Here is a 23,313-nt window from a genome sequence, read left to right on the forward strand (position 1 = left end):
TTGAACTGAACCACCCAGCTGCCATCCTAGTATTACTCTTAATAACAAAAAACTAAATAAGACCTATTTTTTCAGTGATTAGAGACTGATTAAACAAACTTGGGTATACGCATATGTTACTGTACTATAAAAGATGGCTAAATATGAAGACTACAAACAAATACAAGGAAAGCAAAAGTAAAAACTAATAATCTTAATGATTACAACTATTTAAATAACAGCAACAAAATCTAGGAAACTGCTAAGAAGAGAAAGTTCAGAAATAGACAAGGAAACAAACAGGTCAATTTAGTTACCATCTTGTTAAAAATTAATCCATACTTATAATGGAAAATCTAGAAAGTGCTCTGCATTGATTTTTGGTGTAATAAGAATAACACATTATTAAAACATTAAAGATAAAGTAAATAAACTATACATAACAAAAGGTCATGGTTGTATATGTAAATAGTTGTATTTTCATTGGTTATTTAGTTGATGGTAGGGTTGGTGGAGTAGTAGATAGAGTGGCTGGCCTAAAGTCAGTATCTTCCTGAGTTCAAATCTGACCTCAGACACTTACTAGAAATTGAAGCAAACAGGATTAAGTGGCATACTCAAGATCACACAGCTAGTAAGTGTCTGAGGCCAGATCTGAATTCAGGAAGATGAGTCTTCTTGACTTTGGGTCCAGTAAATTCTATCCATTGTCCTACCTAGAATAAGCAAATGTGACACTACAAATAGAAAATCTGGAGCTGGGAAGACCTGAATTCAAATCTGGCCTTGGACGCTTACTTTCTGGGAGATCCTGGGCAAATCACTTATCCCTGTTTGCTTCGGTTTCTCATCTCCAAAATGAGCTAGAGAAGGAAATGGCAAACTACTCCAGTATCATTGCTAAGAAAATACAGAGTCAGACATGACTGAAATGACTAAAAAAAAGTCCAGTTTATAATAAATAATAATTTAAAAATTGAAAGTCCCTTTAAGGTCTAAAATAAGGGAAGTGAGGCCAAAATTGTTTCTTTATTGGATATTCTGAGGAGACACTACCAACATCAACTTGATATGTCAACAGAAATGAGAAAAGTAGTTACACACACCCAGAATTTTACTTAGTGTCATCCAGAAATATTCATATGGACAGTAAGTATCCTGAAACCACTGGAGTAAACCTATGGCTTGGTCACTTCTAACAAAATTAACATACTTCCTTGTGAGGGCAACACAGGCAAAGGCAAAGTAGATTGCTGGCTTTGGGGAAGGAAAAGACTAAAATGCTGGTCTTTCTCATGTAAAAGACTTGTTCACTTTTATATCCTTTATGGACATACTTTGTCCTCTCAATATGATCCCAAAGCCTTGGGATACTTGGGGTTATATTTTTTCCTTTGGATTGTTTTAGTTAACAATTTCATTATTGGTTTTCAGTGGGAAATCCTGCCTGCAGGTGTTGATTATATACTTCCATTCATGCTTCAGAGGTGAAAGGTCTCTCATGCAGTTCAGGTTAGCCTGGTCTGGATATTACACCATAGACAACTGGTTCCATTTTGGTGGCAAGAAAAAGATTGAAGAAGCAGCTCACCAAGCACTCCACAGCATCTTTAAATTTAGCAGGGGCTTTTTCATCCCCATGAACACAGTAAACATTTTGGGGCATGTAAACTACTCTAAGAACCTTTCAAAGGAATTAAAATCTTTGACCATAACCATTTTGTTTGCCAAAGGAAATTCATTTTCTTCTTTGGATAGAGGAGTTGTAATATAGTGATTATGGATCACATATTCCTTTCAAGGGACTTTAACAAATGATGATGCCAACACTTCTTTGTGTAATAAGCCTTTCCTTTCCACAGCTTCATTACAAATGCCTTTTAGGGCATGGGAATCTTTGCCCAGCAGAGGTCTCCTATAACTTTGGAGAAGACAGAATTGGTTACTATAACACAATGTCAAAATGACCATCATCTAGGGCAGTGGTTCCCAAACTTTTTTGGCCTACTGCCCCCTTTCCAGAAAAAATATTACTTAGCCCCCTGGAAATTAATTTTTAAAATTTTAATAGCAATTGATAGGAAAGATAAATGCACCTGTGGCCATCACCACCTCCCTGGATCGCTGCAACACCCATCAGGGTGCAGTAGCATCCACTTTGGGAATCACTGATCTAGGGAATGGCAAGCAGATAATACCTCTAAAACTTCATCCTTTTGAGTACTTAGGGGAAAAAATTCCTTTTCAGTGACTGAGAAAATTTTAGCTCCTAACAGAATAGGAGATACTTTCTAGCTTCCAAATTCCACTTCTTGGAACTCTTAGATTGGACTTTTTTAGCTGTAATCAGTTTTCCAGATTCTAAAGGTGATATATTTTAAGCTATGTTGTTAAACTAGTGGTTTCCACTTCAGTATTTGGGATGCTTCTTTCTCCTGGAAGAGGTCATTTTTCTTTCTGTCTATCTAACTATCTATCTATCTATCTATCTATCTATCTATCAAATTGTATCTATCAATCATCTATCTGTAGATCTATGTCTGTCTGTCTATCTATCCATCTAGTTCTGCATGTGTAAGTCTGTGTTACCCACAAGTGCCTAAATTGAGTGAGTCCCTGTTATCCTGCTGCCATAGGAAGAACATGTGGTCATTGTCCACCAATTTCATCATGGGAGGAGATAAAGATCCTTGCCAGGGCCTTGATTTCTCCTGTTCCAGTATCTCCACTCTCACCTTCCAACCTATTTATTCTGATCTCCCTTTAATTCCACATCCCCTTCCCTTTTCTGCCACTCTCCTCACCCACTCTCTCTCTTCCACAGCTCTGAGGTCCCTTAGGTCAGTACCTTTTAGCATATTTTACTGGACCTTCATACCCTAATGATTCAGAAGATCCACTTAGTGATCATTTTAGCTGATAGGCCATATTATGATGGAAGGTCTTATTAGCAGATAATTGAACCTGTCAAGTGGATTTGTCTTGTATCCATGGCAATCAAGGTTGAATTGGCATTTTCTTCCAGCAAATAATAGGATGTGTTCAACTTTAAACTTCCAGCTAGAGTATTGACCTTGCTCTGCTCTGCTCTGTTCTGTTCTGTTTTGTTTAGATTAATTAGTAACTTAATTGTATTTTCACCTCCTTCTTGGCAAGTAATAAGAAACATTTTTTTAAATGGACATCAACGAGACATTATTCTACAAGATCCTGATGTCTCCCAAGCTTTCACAAATTGAAAGTAACTAATCACTCAACGGAAGAGGAGGTAAAATGAAGCCAAAGCCAAGAATACATAATCAGGACAGTTCATTCATTGAACCAAAGTGTTGTTTTATGTGGTCGGTTTTTTTTTTTAAGCCCTTACCTTCTGCCTTAGAAATCAATACTATGTATTGGTTCCAAGACAGAAGATTGGTAAGGGCTAGGCAATGGGGGTTAAGTGACTTGCCCAGGATCACACAGCTAGGAAGTGTCTGAGGTCAAATTTGAACCCAGGACCTCCTATCTCTAAGCCTAGCTCTCAATCCACTGAGCTACCCTGTTTGCTCTTGCTTTATGTAGTCTTAAAAGAAGACCTGAGTTATTGTTTCTTTTTTATTTACACATTTCCAGTGGGGGAGATCAGGGAAGTCTTAAGGAAGTGGGTGATGCTGAGTTGAACTTTGAAAGATGGGTAGGATTTCAGCAAGTGAGGAGAGGGAAGGAGGTAGAACATTCTTGATGTAGGGAAGAAGCCAGCATGAACAAAGAAGAAGAAAAGTGCTAGGCATATGTGAGGGATAAAAAGTACTCCAGCTTGCCTAGAATACTAAAGTATTTCTTTGAAGGGAACTAGTATGAAATGAAGCTGAAAAGATGGGGTGAGTATAGATTGTGGAAGACATGTTAGCCAATTTTCTTATAGACTTTGATTTCTGCTATTCTGGTACTTCCACTTTTTCTCCAACCTTTTTATTCTGATCTCCCTTTAATCTCCCATACCTAAGTTGTGGGGTGCTAGAAGTGAACCCTAGGATTTGGGAAGGGTACCTTTTGCAAGAATGCAAGACTACAAAACTTAGCTTAAAAATAAAAAGAGAAATTTATTAATTTGTAAAGTAATGTTGAGAATGGCCAGGAGGATAGCAAGGTGGAACATCAAGATGGGAAGCCATTCCTTAGGAGGACAGCATGGATGGAAAAGCTGTCCCCCAGATGACATCAATCCGGGGAATTTTATACTCTTTACAACAGTGGAGACATTACTCTGTTCCACAGTGAAGATGACTCGAGATAAACCCTCAGGCATTTGGTGGGGGCTGGGGAGTTGGTCATCTGACTAGGTCTGCCTAGAGACATAGGGAGTGAACCTCATAGTTTAGGGCAGTGATGGGCAAACTTTTTAAAGAGGGGGCCAAAGGAAAGGAAATGCTCATATGTCAGTCTGTTTCTAAGGCAACTCTTTCGAAGTTTGTATTGTATCCTACTCATTGTCAGATTAGGAATAATGTCGCGTGGCAGGATAGAACATTTCAGTGGACCAGCATCTGGCCCAAGGGCCATAATTTGCCCATCACTGGTTATGGGAACATATTAATGTCTGAGATACAACTTGTTGATATCTCTCTGTCCATCTAAAGGACAATCCAAAGAGGATAATAATCTCAGGGTCTTATAGAAGTTATCAGATTTTATTGGATTAGGAGTCACAAGGACAGAAGGGAGCAAAGGAATCTCCCTGCTTAGAGTTTGCCTGAAACACTTCTATAGTTTTGGGGGTACAATGCCCATGCCACCTACAAACCTCTCATATACCACAGCTCTTAGGTATGAACTGAATTCCAGACAGAGAAGACTGAACTGTACTTGGCAGGCAATGAACTTGCTAGGAACGATCTTTAAGCAGAGAGATGGAACCAGATCAAAGCATAAACAAAATTAGTCAGGTAGTAATGTCAAGGATGAATTGGAGTGAGGAAAATGAAGATAGGAAGGCATATACTGTCAGTTGGGTTAAAGAGAAAGAAACAGATCAGAGAAAGTTTGTAATGGTAGAATTGGTAGAACTTGACAGCTAGTTTGATGTGAAGAGTATAGAAAAGGTTCCCTTCCCTTCACCCTCTCAATAGAAGACCTTACCTAATATTTTACTGAAAAAATAGAAGCCATTTGCCCTGAGCTCCCTCTTTTCCCTTATTCTATACCTCAAAACTCCTTGATATTATCCCCCTATTCTTTCTGCACTCTGTATTCTAGTCTCTAGTCTAGATGAAGATGTGCTCATGTTCTTAACCAAGATCAACCCCTCCACTTGTACCCTGTCTCATTCTCTCTTATCCTATTCTTATTCTCATCCTTCTCTTCTGGCAGATTGTCCCCGTGATCATCACCCTTTCTCTAAGTATTTCTCCCCATCTGCTAATTCCTCTGTTGCTTATAAACATAGTCATGTCTTCCTTGGTCTTTTAAAAAGTCTCACTTGATTCCACCCTCCACCCAATGAGCTATATTTTTCCTCCTCTTCACAAACTCCTAAAAAAGGTTGTCTATCTTTGTTGTCTCCAATTCCTCTCATCTTCAACACTCAGTCTCTTGGAATATAGCTTTTGATGCCATCATTCAACTTAAACTGCTCCATCCTAAGTTATCAGTAATATTTTAATAGCAAAATCTAATAAAGCCTATTCACAATCATCATCCTTCAGGGGTATATCCTTCTTGACATCTCTGTAGTATCTAATACTGTCAACTATTCCCTTTCATTGATACTCATTCTTTGGATTTTCATGAACCTAATCTTTCTTCTTTTTTTTTTTTTAAACCTTTACCCTCTGTCTTAGTTTCATTTCTAAGAAGAGCAGTAAATTGCTCCCAGATCTATATATTCAGCCCCAGTCTCTCTCCTGGGATCCTATCCTAAATCACCATCTGCCCGTATAAATGGAAATTTTGAACCTTGGACTTCATCCCCCATAAGTCCCTTAATTTTTTTTTTTAACCCTTGTACTTCGGTGTATTGTCTCATAGGTGGAAGAGTGGTAAGGGTGGGCAATGGGGGTCAAGTGACTTGCCCAGGGTCACACAACTGGGAAGGTAAGTCCCTTAATTTTCCCCAAATTCCCTTTAATCTCTCCTGTGCCTCCACATTTTCATGGTCGCATCATTGTTTTTCGGTTGTCTGTAACTCCTCCCTCTTTCTCTTTGGTTCCTGGGAGCGAGCTGGTTAGTACCTTTTGGTTAATCTCTGTTGTTAGTTTATTATTAATAAAAATATTAATAAATATAATATTTAGTATTTTGCATATTAATTTTAATCTCCACATACCTATATTCCTAATAGAATATATCTCATCAACATCTCCAAAATCAACGTGCCCAAAATAGAACTCACTGTTCTTTTGCCCCAAACCTATCCTTATTTCAAACTTCCATCATTTCTGTTAAAAGCAACATTAGACCCCAGTTTCACAACCCTGAAGTAAATCTTACCTCCTCCCTCTTCCCACATTTTTCATTCAGTCTTTTACCTCCACAATATCCCTCACATTCATCCTCTTATCTTTGTTGATAGATACCACCCTCATTCTTTCTTTTTTTTAAAATCCTTCCCTTCCCTCTTAGAATGTCAAGCAGAGGAATGTGTATATGATTCTAGAGATAATAGGTAGTTCATTAGGCAGGAGAGTGACAAAGTCAGAACTATACATTAGTAATATTTAATGGTTATACAGCAAAATAAATTATAAAGAGATATAAGGAATTAGAAAACCTGTTTTTGTAGTTCAGATAAGAAAGGATGAGGGTGTAGGGGTGTGAATATATTAAGTCAAGCAAAACAAAAATAATAAGAGCTAGCATTTATATAGCACCTACTGCCTGCCAAAAATTGTACTAAGCACTTTGCAAATACCTCATTTGATCCTTGCTTTAACACTGGCAGGTATAGATGCTATCATTATTCCCATTTTACAATTGAGGAAACTAAGACAAAAAGAGGTTAAGTGATTTGTCCAGAATCACACAGTTAGTAAGCATCTGAGGCTGGATTCAAATTCTATTTAAATTCAGGTCTTCCTGACTCCTGAACCAGTGTTCTATCCACTATGTCACCTAGCTGCCTACATTGGCCATGTCCAAAAAAAGTCACAATATCAGTAATCTGGAATCAAGGCTGGTCATTGCTTTTATCACAGTTTCCAAGTCTTTTAAAATTATTTGTTTTTAGGATGTTAATGTGTAAATTTTTGTATAATTTATATAAATTGTATAAAATATAAATTTATTTGCATCATTTCATGCAAATCTTCCCAGGTTTTTCTGAAACTATTCCCTCCATCATTTCTTACAACACAACAGTATTCCATCACATTCATGTATCATAACTTGTTTAGCCATTCCTCCTCTGTTTCTAACTCTATGGCATTGCAAAAAGAGCTATGAATATTTTTATACATCGTTAGAGTTTGTTTTGCTTTTGCTAAATTACCCTCCTTCTTTTTTCCTTCTCCCCTTTTCGTCTTGTTTCCCTGTTGAGAGAAATACATTTCTGTATCAGCTGGGAAACATACCAACTACGCCCCCAGCTGGCACCCATCCTCGCACACAAAATTTCCCTTTTCCCTTTCAGTGAAAAGAGCAAAATACTTTGTAAACAGTTTCTTTGGCATACCTTCAAAAATATTCCTTCATGAAATGCAAATTTAAGTTTTTACAAGTCAATATTATATCCACAAACAAATGGTGCTTATCTTGGATAACTTTTTCAATTTCTACCAGCAAACCTTGCATAAGAATGTGTTCTCTTGTTATGGTAGAAGGAATAAAAGATTCTTGCTCTTTGAAGGGCCCTTAACAGAGAATAATGCCACATGCATGCCAAGAACTGATTTTGCCTTCAACTGCGGAAAATAGAGGATACTAGCATTATTGAGCTAACTCCTTTAACCAACTTTGTGACTTGCACCAATTCATGCTGAGTTATTACTTTTCTCTTCAGTTACTGTTTACCAGAATTAGCTTCTCTTTATTCTTATAGCTTGCTCTGAGAGAAGATGTTATGAGCACTCTCTCTCTCTCTCTCTCTCTCTCCTAGGAAAGTTACTTATCTTCTCTCAACCTCAGTTTCTTCAACTGTAAAATGGAGATAATAAGAGCACTTACCTCAGAGAATCAAATTGGATAATAAACATAAAGCATTTTGCAGCTCTTAAAATGTTATAACTAGCTCTTGTGAGCCCTTTGTTATATGTACCCTCCCTAGCTTTCCAGTCTTCTTATGTCCTGCACATACTTCAAATGTCTCCACTTACGGTCTGATCCAGTGGTTCTGTCCTCCAAGCTGTTCTTCTATCACCCAACTCTGCATTTTCATCAGCTGTCCAACCAAACCTAGAATGTCCTCCTTCTACTTCCTCCTGACTTACCTGATTTTAAAGTCTCAGCTAAAGCCTCGTCTTCCACAAGAAACCTTTTTCAGTCCTTCTAACTCTTAGTGCCTTCCTTATGAGATTACCTCTGATTTTAGCTTTATATATCTTATTTGTACAGTATTTTTATATGTTGTCTCCCCCATTAAATTTGAATTCCTTGAGGGCAAGGGCTGTTTTCCCTTCTTTGTATTCCCATCCCTTAGTGTTGTGCCTGGCTCATAATAGATTCTTGCTTGTTAACTTGGTTTGACTGTTTTTTTCATCTATATTCCAGGATAGCAGAAATTGGAAATCTTGGGTGTAGGGTATTGTGGGAATGATTGAGTTACTCTATCAGGTCATATTGCAGTTCAAACCCAGCCTCACACACTTACTGGCTGTATGACTCTGGGCAAATCCCTTCACCCTGTTTGCCTCCATAAAATGAGCTGGAGAAGGAAATGGCAAATCACTTCAGTATCTTTCTCAAGAAAACTCCAAATGGCATCATGAAGAGTTCCAGACACAACTGAAAAGTGAGTAAGTAACAACACCACCTCTCTTTTGGACCTGAGCACTGATTGACTTGTCCATCAAGCTAAAACACTGGGACCCCCCAGTCTTCCTTTTAATACCATCCTTTCAATAATCTGATAAAAACTTGACAAGTAACAATATTGTAGTTCTGGTGCCCCTGCCTGTTTAGTGTATGACTCCTAGGGATGAGAGATAATCTTCCTAACAAATAATTCTGATTATTGTGAGAACTTATTCTTCATATACTATATTAATTTCTACATAAGGATTATAAATTAGGAGAAATTACTGTGTTTTTCTGGATCTAGGTTCTGGGACAGAGATTCCACTTTTTATATTTTCTTTGTCCTTTCTTTCCCCAATGAATATCTTCCTTTTTAACATCTGACTATTAGAAAAAACTATGTGACTTTTATCACATAAGGATGAGGAGGGGGCAATAGTTTGATGGACTGCCTCCTAATTAACTCATTTACCAATTAGAGATGTCTTGGGGTGTTTGGGTCCGAGGGCTGAATGATGAACTCCTAAAACTCTATTTATAGATCTGCCTGATGGAGTTTCTAGGTCATTTGAGGGGACCTCTAACCTATCAATTTATTGTTTATAATGCCAGCCTAATCAATAAACTGATATTCTTACCCAAAACCAATCTCTTGAAATAATTTTAATCATAACATTATGTCAGTCCCCTCTGTTCTGGAAGCTTTATTCAGATGCCACATGAAGAAGATGAAACATTTTACCCTGAAATTCAAGGCATTCCACAAACTACCTTTCCACTTCATCTCAAGCTATTGTTTTATATTCTCTGAACATGTCATGGACTTCTGACCATATTATTCTCTTAAGCTTAGAATACTCCTTCCCTGCCATCTCAGTTTATTAAAATTACATCCATCATTCAAGGCCCAGTTTTGATGTCAGTCAGTCAGTAAGCATTTATTAAATGTTTACAAGCCCCACACCATGTACTGAGGTCGCAAAAAAAAAAAAAATGATAAAAGACAGTCCCTGCCCTCCAGAAGCTCCCTGTCTAATACAATGGCCCTTCATTTAGAAAGTCTTCTTCCTTAAAACTCTTACAATACTTTTTTTAAACTCAAAATAAATTCTTCTTTGTATTTTTTCTTCTATTTTGAACACATGCATTTTGTTTCAGTTTCCTATCTTCTATCTTTTATATTAGACAGCAGAATTCCAGTTTCCTCGTGTAAAATATAGATACTAATTCTCATACTCTACCTCTCTCATGAATGTGTTGCCAGGAAAGTGTTTCATAAACCCTAAAATGCTACAGAGGGTGTTCCAAAAAATTTGGCAAAGTTTTAAATCATTTAAGCTTTTGGAACACTGTATAAGTATGAGTAATGATTGTAGCTGGGGTAGTAAATTCCTTGTGGGCCTATGATTCCTCCTTTATTTCGAGGTAGCTAAGCATGCAGTGTATAAAGAACTGGACCTGGAGCCAAGACCTTAGTTCAATTCCTACCTCAAACATGTTCTAGCTATGCAACCCCGGACAATTCATTTAACCTCTCTCTGCCTCAGTTTCCTCCTATGTAAATTGGGGATAATAATAGACCTGCCCCCCTCACCCCCAGTTGTCATGAGACTTAAATGAGTTAGTATTTGTAAGGTGCCTTATTAACCTTGAAAGGCTACATAATAATACAATCATCCCTTGCTACATTGAGGTTCACTTATCCCAGCTTTACTGTATCATGGGCTTTTAAAAGAAATATTGTTATCCCTCACTATATCGTGATTCACTTATCACAGTTTCACTGTATCACAGATTTTTTTAAAAATATGTATCTAATTCTGTATCACAGAGTTACACTAATTGCAGCACACAAGGCTGATGGAATGAAAGGTGACCAACCACAGTGCCCTGTTATGTATTCCTGGGTGCTGATTGGCTCAGTGACTGTAGGTTAATAAGAGTGAGGAAAAGGTTTATAGGAGAGTGGGAAGGGTTTATAAAGCCTTAAAATATATATAAATAATAAAATAAATATAATGCTCCTATGTTGCAGATTTCCCCCATCAAAGGGATCTCTGGAATGTAACTCCCAAGATAAGTGAGGGAGCACTTTATTATTATTCATCTTTATAGTCATTCCTAGCACTTAGTACATAGTCGGCACTCAAGGTTTCATTAAATGAATAAATGAATAAGTAAAGGAACAAAGGGCCAATTGAAATATGAAAATGGAGGTGATTTCACATATATCTGACATAAATACCTCACACTTTCATGTAGTTTTATGCTATCCAAAGTTATTTATTGTTCAACAGAAAACCTCCTTAAAAGCATCGTTTCATGACTCACATAAGTACAACATTATAGTCTTACCGTTTAAAACAATATTTGGAAACAGTCTCCCAAATGATGTATGCAATCTTTCATTATTATTCTTTCAAACTAAACTGTTGTCAGCAAAGCAAGAACTGAGGACAACTCCAAGGACTCATGATGAAAAATCCACAGTCATGGAAGGAACAAACAAAAGTCCTAATACAGATTGGATCATATCATTCTTCACTTGATTTTCTTCATGAATTTTTCTCTAGCCTAAGCAATATGTTTTTTTTTCACATGATGAACAAGGACAATATATATTATGTGATAATATATGCAATCTATATCATTCTTGGGGTGACAGGGAGGGGAAAAAAAGAATGAGACAGATTTTTGGACATAGCTATTGTGAGAATTTGTTTCTCTTGGATAAGCATATTTATTTTAATTTATTACATATTTGTAACAAATTATATTTATCATATTATTAGGTCACATATTATATTATATATTCAAAAAATAAAAATAAATGGTAACAAAAAAGAAAAGAAACTTTAATTATTCCTCCCCACTCCTAACCCCCAAGACTTTTTAGTACCATCCATGAGCAGGAATCTATACCACTACCTCAGGGTCAAGGTTTTATAGCTGGGAGGGACCTTAGAGGGCATCCAATATAATCTCTTAATTTTATTCAGAGATTAAATGACTTGCGTAAAGTCATGTAGCTAGTGACAGAATTGTTATTTGAGTCCAGGTCTTCAGACTCCTTAGCATCCTGGTAGCTCAGAATATAGAGTGGTAGACCTGGAATTGGGAAGACCTAAATTAAAAAAAAAAAAAAAAAGCCTCAGACACTTACTGGCTGAATCTCCTTGGGCAAGTCACTTAACTGTGTTTGCCTCAGCTCCCTCATTTATAAAATGAGTTGGAGAAGAAAATGTCAAGTCACTCCTATATCTTTGCCAAGAAAACTCCAAAAGGGTTCATAAAGAGTTGGATATGACTGAAAATAACTAAACAACAACAATCTGAGATTCCTAATTTGGTGTTTTCCCAATGTACCATATTTAGTCTTTTTGTTGCTTCCTTATGTTTTCAAATATTTTCCTTTTGCTCTGCCTGTTAAGTCACTCACTCTTTTTTATAAGATATCTGGCCAACTAGCAAGCTAAATTGTTTCCTTTTAGCAGTTGTTATCCTCTTTAGATTCTCACACTCTTTTCTTGGTTGCTATTTGAATCACTCCCTATGCCCTAGTGGTCATCTCCGGTAAATTGTGCAAGTGGAGCGTCTTGATTTGACTAAGTTTTCAGCTGGATTGCTTATGAAAACCAACCCATGAATGTTAATCATTCTATTTCTTCTATTTCCATTGCTCATCTGCTCAGGCAGATGGGGTTTTTACAAACTTGGGTTTTAAATTTGCATCTTTGGGAGCAAACAGCATTTTCTTCCACCATATATTCAAATCCCACTCAACTCATCAACATACTGGGAAAATTCAAATCTAGGGGCCACTCAGAGTGCTTTGCAGCCTTCTAAGACATATTATTCTGCTCTTTGTCTCTTTAGTCATATGAATATGCAACTAGTTAACAAGTCTTTCTGAAGAGAGACAGAAATTTAAATAGATGGGAGACATGAAAAGAACATCTGTCAAGTGCATATCAGTAATGAAAATCTTATATTTGCATATTGTAACAATTCAGTGAAATTGGGAGTGAAAAAAAAATAAAACTATTATCCCCCATTTTACAGACTAAGAAATTTCAGTTCAGAGAGATTAAGTGATTTACTCCCTAGTCACAAAGCTACTATCCTAGCAAGGGCCTTCTGCCTGCAAATTCATTGTTATTTCCATTATATCATGTTGCTTTGGTATCAATAATAGTAACTCACATTTATGTTGATTTACAGTTTGCAAAGCACTTTTTCTTACAGCCTTATAATCTTGAGATCTCTTTATCATGTCTGATAATCTTATAAGGACAGTTTAGTTGATAAGGAAATAAAGGACACTGAACATCTTTTAGCTCATGCTTCCAGCTCTGTCTCTGGGAGCATAGGGTTTATTATATATATTTCAGGACTCATTTCACACAAAAGACCCCCCCAAAAAAACTTTGCAGATGCGCAGAAGTTATAAATTATGTCATATCAAAACACAAAAGGTCTCATTGGCTTCAGAACAGACCAAGGCCAAGGCTGAATTTTGACTGGGTTCTTATCAGAAAGCCAAGTTGGGGAATATTTTTCTCAGGGTTGAATTGCCCCTGCTAAGGTTTTGGCCTTGGCTATATCAGGCAGCTGCATTCCTGGCCAAACAGGGAGAGTGTTAACCTTTTAAATGCTGGCCCGCTAGGAACCTAAAGTTCTTCAATAAGGTCACAATACTTTTCAACAAGAAATCACAAGGATCACAAAAGGGGTCAAAAGAGGAGTCTCAGATTTTTATCTATTCTCTTATTGGCTTCCCACCTTATAAGTCAAATAGGAACTGTTCTAGAGGTGCAAATAGATTAGGATAATTTAAAAAATATATATCTTTAAAATTTGAGACCACTGCTCTGCACCATGAGATAAGCCAACATGTTAGAGAGCCCATATTTTTACATATCAGAACTTAAATTTTGCTATTTTAGAAGCAATCCACAACAACGATGACTTCTTCAAAACTTGGGATTAAGTATTATTTCTAAAAGTCTAAAAGACACCAGTGAACAATATCACTCTATAACTTTTTCTCCACAGTTACCTAGCTTCTTGTAAATTCTCCTAGCTTCTCCCTGGCTTTGTCCCTCTGGCTCTTCAGTTTCAGCTTTCCTTATTACGCTCCATCCCCCATCATCTTTGGTTGGGTCTATTTTCCTCAGTCAAGGCTGAAACTAACATAAGTAGGACTTTGTCCCAGGGTACCAACATGGCAGGAAGACCATAAGCTTCTTCCCCCAAAGGGTATGTGCTTCCATGCTTCCTATGTAAAAATCACTCATTCTAAGGTAACTAAGACATCTCTATATTTTGTCATTAAGAAAAAAGTTTTATTGTGGTACTTTATTTTCACATTACAAGCATTTATTGATTACTCCCATTTTGTGAGAGGTGTTGTGTAACAAAGTAAAATGAGTGATATATTGAACTCATCTGAAAGTGCATGTAACATTTCAAATCTATAATACCCTCACCTAACCCAGGTTAAAAAAAAAAAAAAAGAACAGAAATCAAGAAGGAAGGAAGGGAGGGAGAGAAGGAGTGGGGGAAGAAGAAAGTTCCTGTAACAAACTGTTTGTAACAAATTCTGAGTGGTAAGCTACCCCACATATATACAGAGTGAGACTATTCTTTCTGTGCCACCACATCTCCATCCTGCTGGACTATTTTCTGGGCTGTCATGTTCACCCTAAAGGTTTTGTTTTATAAAATTCCAAATTTACCCTTGTCCCATGGGAATTTGCCTTTAAAAAACTCTGACTGAGCTTTGTCACACATGGAAGAATACACCTTTAAGCACCCACTGAGCACCCTCCAATTGGAGAGGGGAGCATAGTCAAATCTCAAGTACTCTTTTTGTCTTCTTAGTTTCTCTTATTGCTTTCATACCTCTCCCAGGTACCTAAGCCTCAGTCTATAACCTCTTTCCCAAGTCCCTATGTAACCAGTCAGTTATTTCCCTTTGGTTATACTCCCTAAGGTAAATACAACCTCAAGTTCTTTAGTTCAATGGAAATTCTCATTCTTAGTGTTTTTCCCAGAGACACTGTTCCCAGAGGCTTGGAGCTGGGTGGCTCTGTGTGCTGTATGTGTTTGTGGGTCATAAGAGCATTGTCTCCCTTGACCAGATTAAAGACATGTTCTTTTGTAACTGAGTTGGTGGTTCTGTGTGTGTTTTTTTTTCAGGTTGACAACCACATATCCTGAAAGATGGCCCTTGGGTGACCCCTATATCCTCTGTGTCACCATGTTTCACCACCACCCCTCCATAATTTGACCCTAAACAAAATCTGAGCTCTACCTTCAGTATCCCTTTCTGGACAATTTGGTTTGTATCTGGTTTCCATTTTTACTTGCTCCCTAGATTTAATGCTTCCCTAGAAATTCTACCTGATCTCTCAATGATGCCTTCAGTCTGTACAACCTTCTTGCAGTAATTCTTTATGTTGCCTTGGATTTGGCCACAGCTACTAGCCATTAACTCTGTATTATTTTTAAAAAGATGTTTCATTGATGTTTTTATGACTTTGCACCATAGACATTTCTGTAAAAAACAAAAACACCTTTTTCCTCCAGGCCAAACCTGTCCTTGTAATAATAAAGAAAAGTCATTATGCAAAGACATCCCATAATGTGTTCAACAGTCTGCTTTGCTACTTATTCACTTCTCTCCCATATAAGGGAGAAGGCAAATTTTATTATCTTTTCCAAGACCTTCATTGCATTTTTTCCATTACTCAGATTTCAACTTCCTTTTAATGAGCTTTCAATTTACATTTGTAAAAAGCATTGTACCCCATGGAGTATATGCAAAGCTGCCTTGGCTGCTTCTGGCAGGCTTCTTAAGCTGCCTGGACCCTGAAGTACTTAGGAACTTTGGAATGATGAAGCAATCATTTTTGTTGATGCCTTAGAATTGTGATGGTGGCAAGAAAGAAAATTTATCAATTTAGAAGGAGTGAGGTGTTTCTGTCTGGATCCCTTCCTTTCTAATTCTTCAACATTTGTCAGGGTACTTTATTCCTGGGTTGATAGTCATTCAGTCAATAAACATTTATTAAGTGCCTAGCACATTTCAGGCACTGTGCTAATTTCTGAGATTATGGAAAAAAGGCAAAAAATGGGGTCCCCATGCTTAATGAGTTCACAGTCTAATAGGTTGCCTACCAGCTTAGTGATTGCTGGTGGCAGCTGGGCTGGCTGAGAATCTGACCCTTCCTTCTTTTTCTGGAGTAGAGGTAATCAAATGGAGATCCTGAAGGGCTTTTTCAGCTGTGAAGGCAAATTTGTGAGTTTGAAAGGTCCAGAAATCCTGGGTATTTTGGCCAGACCTGACTAATCACAGGAGGAGTTTTTTTTATCTAAAATTATGGCCACTACTAGGGGAAGGAGCTGAACTCTAGGCTTGGCTTTCTAGAAGTCATAAACCTGGTGAGAAACATTTGGTCAATGCAGAGCTGAGGTGAAATATCTGTCTAGCAGTCCATCAGCTATAATCTGATGGTTTAAGCCTCTACCCACTGGGAAAGTATGACAGTAGTTTTAAATTACTGTGGTCTATTTTGAGTCTATCTCAAAGCATTATTAAAAAAAATTTATAAAGTTTTTTGTTTTTTTTTTAACCAATTACATGTAATAACAATCTACATAAGCTTTCCAAAGTTATGTGATCCAAATCATCTCCCTCTTTCCCTTCCTTCTCCCCTCCCAGAGATGGTGAGCATTTCAATTTGGTTTATACACATATTATCATGCAAAATATTAATTTTTAAGAGAATAATTATATAAAACCAAAACCCCCAAATAAAAACCCCAATAAATTAATTCAAAGTGAAAAATCATATTCTAGGAATTAAAATGAATGAAATACTCTAGATAATTTTAAATTAACGGATTTAATGACAAAAATGAGAGGGAAAGGGATTCCTTCAGTTAAGTGAGCAGAGCACAGAGCCAGAGACCCACGCCTGCCACACTTTAACCAAAGCAAAACTCCAGCTCCCCAAAAAGAGCCCGGCAGTGTGAGTCTCAGCCAGATTTATCTCCCTAGCCTCTGTACATCAAATGATGACATACTTAAAAGGATGTTGGAAAAATGTAGCTCAGGTGTGGCAAATTTTCCACCTTCACATTCCCCCCCTGTGATCCTTTGGGAGACCAGTCTCCCCAATGGATCATTTTAAACATAATTTAACTAAGGTATATACAATATTTAAACAGGGAAAATACAACAACTTGGGGATAAAGTAATAAAAGGGAATCAAGAACAAAACCAATTAGGGGGAAGTCCCCTTTGGTACAATAAAGTACATATAAGCAAATGTATTCAACCCCACAAAGTTCAATTCTTCACATTCAGTTTACTCAGGAACCCTTGGAGCAGCATGCAGTCTCCACAGGCATCTTCATGGTGCCTTCTCCAAAAAGTTCACCTTCTGGATTCTGGAAGGTAGTTTCTTGTTCTAAATTAAACTCAAATTCAAAATGAAAAATTCACATCAATAACATAGTCCCCCCTGAGGAGGATAATAACACATTCCCCCCTGAGGAGAATACAGCATATAAGAATCACAGAGGGATACATGGTAGATTAATAAGGCATATGAATCAATTATCAAAAACATTAAAGAATCCAATTTCCCTATCTGTAAAATGAGGGAGTTGGACTAGATGACCCCTGAGGCCACTTGCAGTTCTCCATTTCTAATCTTGTGATCTCTTGACCAGGTTACTGTAAGTCTTTCACAATACCACCAGAGATTAGGGTGGCACTTTCATGCTTGGCCATTATATTACAGTATGAATATTATAGGAGAAGAAAGGGATGGAAAGCATGGGGAAAGCATTAATGTAGCAACTGTTATCTGCCAGATACTCTGCTAAGTGCTTTTTACAAAAATTACCTTATATGATCCTCACAACATCCCTGCAAAATAGGTACTACTATTTTTGTTGTTCAGTTGTTTTAGTTGTGTCCAATTCGTTGTGGCTTTATTGGGGTTTTCTTGGCAAAGATACTGAAATGGTCTGTCATTTCCTTCTCCAGTTCATTTTAAAGATGAGAAAATTGAGGCAAATAGAGTTAAATGACTTGCCTAGGGTCACACAGCTAGTAAGTACCTGATTTGAACTTGGGAAGATGAATCTTTCAGACTTCAATCCTGCCAGTTGTCAACTTGGAATCTAGAAACCCCAATCTTGAGATATTGAGAACCCCAAGTTTGTAGCAGCATGAGGTCTCCTCAGGCTTGACCTTGCCATATGAGAATTTCTCCCTGAGGGAAAGCCCAACTTCACAAATCTCAGATTAATGGACCTTAAAGTAGTTTAGTGGAGTTAAAGTGGAGCTAGCAAATCCCAGAGATCAGTGTTAAGTACCCTTTTTGGTCCCAGTAGTTTGTCCCTTTGTGTCAAAGTCCTTTACCTAGGTAGTCCAGCTCTTGCCTAGATCTTTCCCTTTTGTGTTCATTGAAAAACCATTAGCTTACCCCTGATAATCCTGTCTAGGACTCCTCATTTCCTTAGTAGCCATTGTAAAGCCAATCAACTATACTCCTCACCCCACCCCCAGACCCCTAAACTCTATATAAGTCCTCCAATTTCTTTTATTCTTGGGAATTGTCAATCTCATTCGGGTTGGTACTCCCAGGGGTCAGTGGCCAGAACAGCCAGAGTCTCCAGGCTCAGAGTGGGTTTATAGCTCTTGGTAGCTCTTGGCTCTTCATGGAAGCCTTGAGGAATTATATCAAATACTTCTCCTTAATTAAAGAATTAAAGAAGCAATTTTCTAACTATTTAATTGTTCTGTGCTTTTTCAATTCAACACATTCTATCCACTACACTACCTAGCTGCCTAAGGTACTATTATTATCCCCATTTTATAATTGAAGGAACTAAGCCTGAAAGAGATTAAGTTATTTGTACTCATTCACATAGTATGTGTCTGAGGCTAAATTTGAACTCAGGTCTTCCGGATCCCGGTCACAGTGCTCTGTTCATTGTACCATCAGTTACCATGGAAAAATCTATGGACCTTTTGTAGCCTTACTGATATCCTGGTGACCATAGGCAGTAGTTTCCCTTGTTAGCCTACTATCTTCCTGAATGTCTTACCCTACTGAAAGAGAGTTGAATTGAGTGAAAGACATTAGAAACTGAGGAAGAAGCAAAGGGTATTTTAATATATTCTTTTCAGCAAAATGAGCATACATGTGGGACTCCTCTCCCAGAGAAAAGGGGTTCATTAGACACAGAAATTTGCCATCTTTTATTGTTTGAAAAATGAGGAAAAGAGAAAAGATTGTGGCTTGAGGGACAGGTTTAATAATAAATTCCTGGGAGTGACTTTGGGGTCTCAAACAGGCTGATACATTATCTTATCTGGAAATCTCTGGAGCCCCTCCTGGTGAGATAACAATCCTCTTCTCAGGAAGGCTCCTAGAATTGTTCTCAGTCCAGGCCCAATTGCTACAGTTAGGGCAGGGTTTAGTTAGTAGATCCTGGTTTCTCAAGCTTAGCTTATAGTGGCAAAGGATTATTGCTATGTATTAGAAATTCCTGGAAAAATGGAGGCTTGAGCAAATCCAACCAAATTATAATTAGTATTCCTTTCAGTTTCTCGTCCTAGACTGTAAACATTTCGAGAATAGAGATTATTTCATTCCTCTGAATTTGCTTCCCTACCACTTGGTATAGTGCCTAGCAAACAGTAGACACTTAAGTCCTTGTTGATTGATTTATTTTGTTTTGAATTTGTCCTTCCCAAAGTCACCATATCATCCTTCTCATTACGGACAGTCTCATGAAGCTGTTGTATTTCATATCCTACTTCAGAATCCCTACTGTTGTTAAGACTATAATCTTAATTCTTACAAATGGCTTCTAACTATATGGCTCGTGCTCATATTCATCTATGTCCATGAATGCTAATTCATTCTGTATTTTTTAATATACTGTTTTATTAACCTACAAGCTATGATCCTAGTTTGTCTCACTTTTTGGAATATATTTTTTACTACTCCAAAGATCAGGATTTCTCCACTGCTTGTCAGATGGACAGACTGGATACACAATCCAAACCTTGAGCTATACCTTCATTATTATATCTTTCCCTGCTATAATTTTATTATTTTTATCTCTACTGAATTCTCTATAATATTACTGACTACTACAATATGAAGATGCTTTTACATACATGAATAATATTTTCACTTGAAATTATACTTCTCACTCTCCATCCATTAGGGTCATGGTTCTGGTTATAGATGGACATCTCAGGAAACTGGAAGTTATCCAGATGGATCTCCAGGTCATCTGATGAGAAGCTATGGTTTATAAAAACAGGTTGTTAATTGTCACCAAAATTTCTGGAAGCCTCTATTAATAGGAACCATGTGTGGTTCTTTCAACTATGATCTCTACTCTAATTGAATTTCTTAAAATCTAAAAGAACCTTATTATAGGATCCTCCCTCCCTAATACCAATAATAGGTAATAAGCCCAGTGACTCATTTGTCACTATTCTATGAGACAAAACTATATTTCCCTCATGATCCAAAACCAACTCCTTTTTCCATCCTCATCTCAAAAGGAAAGAGGGATTTGTGGATTATGTTTTATTTTGGATATTAATGGGATAATATATCAAGAATGTGGTTCCTATGGGGATCCTCCATGTGGCTAGGTAGAAAAAAATGATTAATCATTGGTTACTCACTAGAAAACTTGGATCATACAAGTATATCCTAGAAAGAATTTGAAGGGCTGGACCTGGCTCTGCTCTTTATCATTTATGTGACCTTTTGCAATAATTTTACCTCTCTGGGACTCAGTTTTCTCATCTATAAAAATGACAAGATTGAGTTAATGTTATCTCTATGGTTCATTCTAGCTCTACTGTTCCATGATCTGATGAGACTATTAACCTGCTGAAAAAATAAAGTAATACTTCTGTTCAAGGAGGGTGATGTCTTGCACCATACTACAAACAAGTAATTCCTGATTGAATTGAATCTTCTGCCTTACTTTTACGTCATGATCTCTGATTACTGATCTGAAAAATTGTTTAAAAAGAATTACCCAAGAATGTCTCTAACTTACCAGGCATAATGACTCATGTGTAGAGTAACACCCATAAGACTTCAATCAAAGTTGAGAGGAAATGATTGAGAAATATTCTTTGCTCAAAACAGAAAACCTTAAATAAATTAGCTTGGAAGCCTGGCAGAAGGGAACAAATAAGCTTCCTACCACTGACAACACTGAAACTTTAATGTATCTGCCAACTATGTGAAACGTGAACTTAATGCTTCTGGCCTGAAGATAAACATTCTATTCTATTGAATGGCTACCTTAGTGATGGATGAATCAGTATGCAAGAGCTTGCATGTACCTACATCTGCAACTCAACCAATGGGGATCGAATTACAAAGAAATGGTCCTTTCCTAGGATGAAAGCCTCCTACAAACCAAACATTTGATTTGGCCATGGAAAAAGAGTAGGTGGTTCTCTTCAGTCATAAAGGTGCTAGGGGAAAAGCCGAGGTTGTCAGGTCTCAAAGAACAGGAAAGCTTTCTAAATGAAAAGTCAGCACCTTAAAACCAGTTGTGGGAAGGTCAGGTAACACATCCTATGAAGCAGGGGTTGGCAACGTATGGCTCTCGAGCCATATCTGGCTCTTTTGAGGGCCAGATATGGCTCTTTCTGCAGGAGCCATAAAGTCAATTTTTTTCAAGCGCTGTTACAGGAGTGCACGCACTGTGAGCACTGTACGGCTCTCATGAAATTACATTTTAAAAAATGTGGTGTTTATGGCTCTCATGGCCAAAAAGGTTTGCCGACCCCTGCTATGAAGGAATGGTTCTAGCCTGCCAGTTTTGGTCTTCTATTGCCAAACCAGAAAAACATTTTTTCTAATTACTACGTTATCTGACTTGGATTACATAACTTTGGGCCAGTCTATGAGCAAGGAAATCACATAAATATATGCCATTAATTACCATTTTAATAGTGGTATTTTTGGAGAAGTTTTAGATCAAGGATTAAAGACATGGAGGTGGGGAGGGGAGAAAGATAGACAAAGAGAGACAGAGGGAGATACCATTCTCTTTCATCCCTCCCACCTCACCTAGGATTAATCCATAATAAATGTCCTATAAAAGCCAAAAGTACCCATGTCCCTTAAGTAAACAGACTATACTATATATATTTTTTAAAATTAGGGTGCAGAGAGGTGGCTCGAGGTGGCAGTAGATTGAGAGCCAGGCCTGGAGATGGGAGGTTCAAACCCGGCCTCAGACACTTCCTAGCTGTGTGACCCTGGGCAAGTCACTTAACCCCCATTGCCTAGGCCTTACCACTCTTCTGCCTTAGAACCAATACACAGTATTGATTCTAAGACAAAAGGTCAGGGTTTCTTTAAAAGAAATTTTTTTTTAAATAACAAAATCAACCAATTAATCAGAAAGCCTCAGAGGCTAATTAGGGTGAAGATTTCATTTTAAATTAAATTTAGAATTGGAAAAGACCTTAGAAGCTATCTAGTCCAAACTCCTCATCTGTAAGATGAAGCACTGAGGCCTATAGAAATTGTGACTTGCCTAAGAATAGCAAGAGCAGATTTTGAACCCATGGCCTCTGACTCCAAATCCAGTGATTTTTCCACTGTACCACATTGTCTCTTAAGATCTTAGGAGATTCAAAGGAATTGCAGTACTTGCTTTGGGAACACATATAGCACATACAAACCATTCTTTCATCTGAGAAAAGAACCCAAAGTGGCATAGTAGTATCAGACCTTTATAGAGTGGACTGCCTAACTTTCTACTGACAGTGGACATTTCTTTCTTGGGTTTTTTGTTTCGCTGTAATGAAAAGCAAATCAACAAACAAAACATGACCATGTAGAGCTTTTTGAGTATTAATGCTCATGTTACCCAAATGAGCACACATATTTAATCCTTTGATAAAGGCCAACCTACTCTCCATTTTGGCTCTGAAGAAAAAGAAATAGAAAATAGAGTGAAGTTATTTAATTAGGATACTATATCAGGGCCAGGACTTCAGTGCTAGTTTTTGTTAAGTGTTATTTTCTTCACCAATTATTGGCTAGTTGAGAATGAATGACAGGAAGGAATGATCCTATTTCCAAGCTAAATCAACAAATACTTATTAAGTATTCATATGTTACCTGAAAAGGGAATGTGAGAAGAGAGTCCTTTCCAGCCTGGAGATGGCACCTGTGTATGAATAGAAACAGAGATAGTTGCTTTGGGGGAACTACTAGGTCAGTTTGGCTTAAACAGAAAATAAGGAAGAAAATAATGTGAAATAAATCATAAAAAGTAGGTTGGATAGAGGTTCTAAAGTGCCTTAAATATTAGCTCAAG

General features: G+C 37.4%; 1 pseudogene; it reads right to left on the reverse strand.

Annotated features, from left to right (window-relative positions):
- Positions 1–1,053: 1,053 nt before the first annotated feature.
- Positions 1,054–7,555, reverse strand: LOC123254648 (annotated as a pseudogene).
- Between the last annotated feature and the right edge of the window lie 15,758 nt (positions 7,556–23,313).

This window comes from Gracilinanus agilis, chromosome 1 (genome assembly GCF_016433145.1).
Source record: "Gracilinanus agilis isolate LMUSP501 chromosome 1, AgileGrace, whole genome shotgun sequence".
Taxonomy (NCBI): Eukaryota; Metazoa; Chordata; class Mammalia; order Didelphimorphia; family Didelphidae; genus Gracilinanus; species Gracilinanus agilis.